This window comes from Pteropus alecto, unplaced genomic scaffold, assembly GCF_000325575.1.
Source record: "Pteropus alecto unplaced genomic scaffold, ASM32557v1 scaffold52, whole genome shotgun sequence".
Lineage (NCBI taxonomy): Eukaryota > Metazoa > Chordata > Mammalia > Chiroptera > Pteropodidae > Pteropus > Pteropus alecto.
The window spans coordinates 4,010,597-4,013,462 of record NW_006433941.1 but is presented as its reverse complement, the minus strand read 5'-3'; the positions used below and the strand labels follow the sequence as shown (position 1 = coordinate 4,013,462).

The 2,866-nt window shown below is 42.2% G+C and overlaps 1 pseudogene; it reads left to right on the top strand.

Annotated features, from left to right (window-relative positions):
* Positions 1-2,608: 2,608 nt before the first annotated feature.
* Positions 2,609-2,726, top strand: LOC112477091 (annotated as a pseudogene).
* Positions 2,727-2,866: the final 140 nt, after the last annotated feature.

Genomic DNA, 2,866 nt, shown 5'->3' with positions numbered 1-2,866 from the left:
AAGTCTTACCACTGATGGACTCACTCATTCTGAGCTCCAGAGCTGAGGCAGTAATTTGAGAGGCGCCAGGCACATATGAGGAGAAACTGAGTTGTCGGGCTTTGGTACAAGAGATGGAGGGGTAGCTTTCTCCCAGACAAAGGGAGTTGCTTCTTTGTTGAGTTCTCTCCCTATCCAGCCTGCATACCCAGGTAGCCACCATATCTGAGTCTCTATCATGATGCAAAACTAACACTGGTTTCCCCACCCTAGTGAGCCCCTGAGACCTTCCCCTCCCAATTTGCAGGCCCATCCAAGTCACTTTCAGTAGATTTTCCATACAAATGGCCTGTCTTGGCTCATGCTACAGACTTTCCTAAAATCTCTCAAAATTTCACAAAGCCTAAACAAGCAGCATCTGGCTTCGGCGTGCCCCATACCTCTTGCTACGACATGCCTCATACTTCTTAGTTTGAAGCTTGGCCTCTTGAGGCACTTCCAAGCCCAGCAAGGGTGGTAGCTATCTGTGGATTGCTTGGTGGCTCATGCCAGGTGGCTCAGGCAGGGCACAGTGTGCAGCTAAACTTGGTCTGCAACAGGGCCCCTCACAGGAGGCCTCAGCCTGCATATCTAGTGGCCAGCTTTGGTCTGAGCCAGAGCACCACTCAGAGTCACATCTGAGGACAACACACCCAAAGAGTAGACAGGGCAGGCACTAGAGCCCCACTAAAGCAAATCTTGTTCTGTAGGGTCAGCCCTTGCACAACAGCTCCTTCACTGGTCATGGCAGTCATCATGACCAATCATAGAAACAAACACAAGTAAGCAGTCAAAATGAGAAGACAAAGAAACAAGTACCAAATGAAAAAACAGAACAAAGCTCCAGAAAAATAACTAAACAAAACGGAGACAAACAATCTACCAGATGCAGAGTTCAAAACACTTGTTATAAGGCTGTTCAATTAACTTAGGGGAAGAATAGAAGAACTCAGTGAGAACTTTAACAAAGAAGTAGAAAACACGAAAAAAGAACTAGTCAGAAATGAAAACTACAATAACGGAAATGAAGAATATCTGAGGCGGAATTAACAGCAGATTAAATGAAGCAGAGGATCGAATCAGCAATTTAGAAGATGAAGTAACAGAAAACACCCATTCAGAATAGCAACAAGAAAAAAGAATCCAAGAAAATGAGGATAGTTTAAGGGGCCTCTGGGACAACATCAAGCATACCAACATTTGCATCATAGGGATACTAGAAGGAGAAAAGAGAGAGCAAGGAATTGAAAACCTCTTTGAAGAAATAATGACTGAAAACATCCCTAACCTGGTGAAAGAAATAGACATACAAGCCCAGGAAATGCAGAGAGTCCCAAACAAGATGAACCCAAGAGGACCACACCAAGACACATCATAATTAAAATGTCAAAGGTTAAAGACAGAGAGAGAATCTAAAAGCAGCAAGAGAAAAGGAATTAACTACAAGGGAGCTCCCATAAGACTGTCAGCTGATTTCTCAGCAGAAATTTGCAGACCAGAGGGGATCGGCAGGAAATACTCAAAGTGATGAAAAGCAAGGACATACAACCAAGATTACTCTACCAAGCAAAGCTATCATTTAGAATCGAAGGAAAGATAAAGAGCTTATCAGACAAGAAAAAGTTAAAGGATATAACACTACAAGTTTTTGTTTGTATTATATATAAAAATACTGTAGAATCATCTTGATTTAGCCATTTAAATGTTTCCATATCATAAAATGAGAGATGGGTTAGACAAAGTGATTAATATGAAGCATATTTGAAATGGGTCTCTTAATTTGACAATTTTATACAAAAATTAAGTATTGTGAAAAGTATGTTTTGTTATTTATTCTAGCTGATAATTAAGAGTGTAAATTAAAAAAAAAAAAAGAGCTAAAGGAGTTCATCATCACCAAGCCAGTATAAGAAATGTTAGAGAGACATCTTTAAGAAGAAAAAGAAGAAAAGATTAAAAAATATAAAGAATAATTTATAAAGCCACCAGATGGAATCTGCAAAGGTCAGAAACATGGCAGAGTGAGAGATGTTCCCAGATCTCTCCCCTTGAAACAACAATAAGCTGAATATCTAAAGCTCATCAAAAAACATCCAAACTGCACACCAGCATGTCTGAGAGTAGGATCTGCATATAAGAGCTACCACAGGTCAGAACCCCGGGTGTTGGGAGGTAGACTGGGAGAAACAAAGAAGCTGCCTCTTGCAGCTAGAACTCCATGTAAAGGTAGGGGGAGGGGAGAAGGTGTGGTGAGTTCCCTGAACAGCCCTGCCTGGGAGAGCTGTGAGCTCTACATGGCTTGAGGCAGGGCCCAGTCATCAGGGCAGAGGGCAGAGAGCAGAGAAGGGACAGCAGAGAAATAATAGTTGATTTTTACCAGTCACGGTTGCAAAACCGAGGCTGAGCCGCAGCCCTCATCCCCCAAGCCAGAGGGCGACTCCCCCTCCCTGCTGTACCCTCCAAGACTGAACACTGTGGAGCCCCAGGGGAATCTGAGCAAACGCTATCAAAACTGTCGCTAACACTAACAGGGACTGAGACTATGGGTAGCGAGTGTGATTAAACATCTATAAGAAAAAAAAAAAAAGGTGTCTACAGCCATGCCACCCTGAACATGCGCTATCTCGTCTGATCTCAGAAGCTAAGCAGGGTCAGGCTGGTTAGTACTTGGATGGGAGACCACCTAGGAATACCAGGTGCTATAGGCATTATATATAAAAATAAATGAATAAATAAAATTTAAAAATTAAAATTAAAAAAAGGCATTATTAAGGCTTTATATAAAGCAGGAATCCAAGAGGCTTAGACGCCACCTACTGGAAACCAAAAGAAAAGCGCCTTCTTTGCA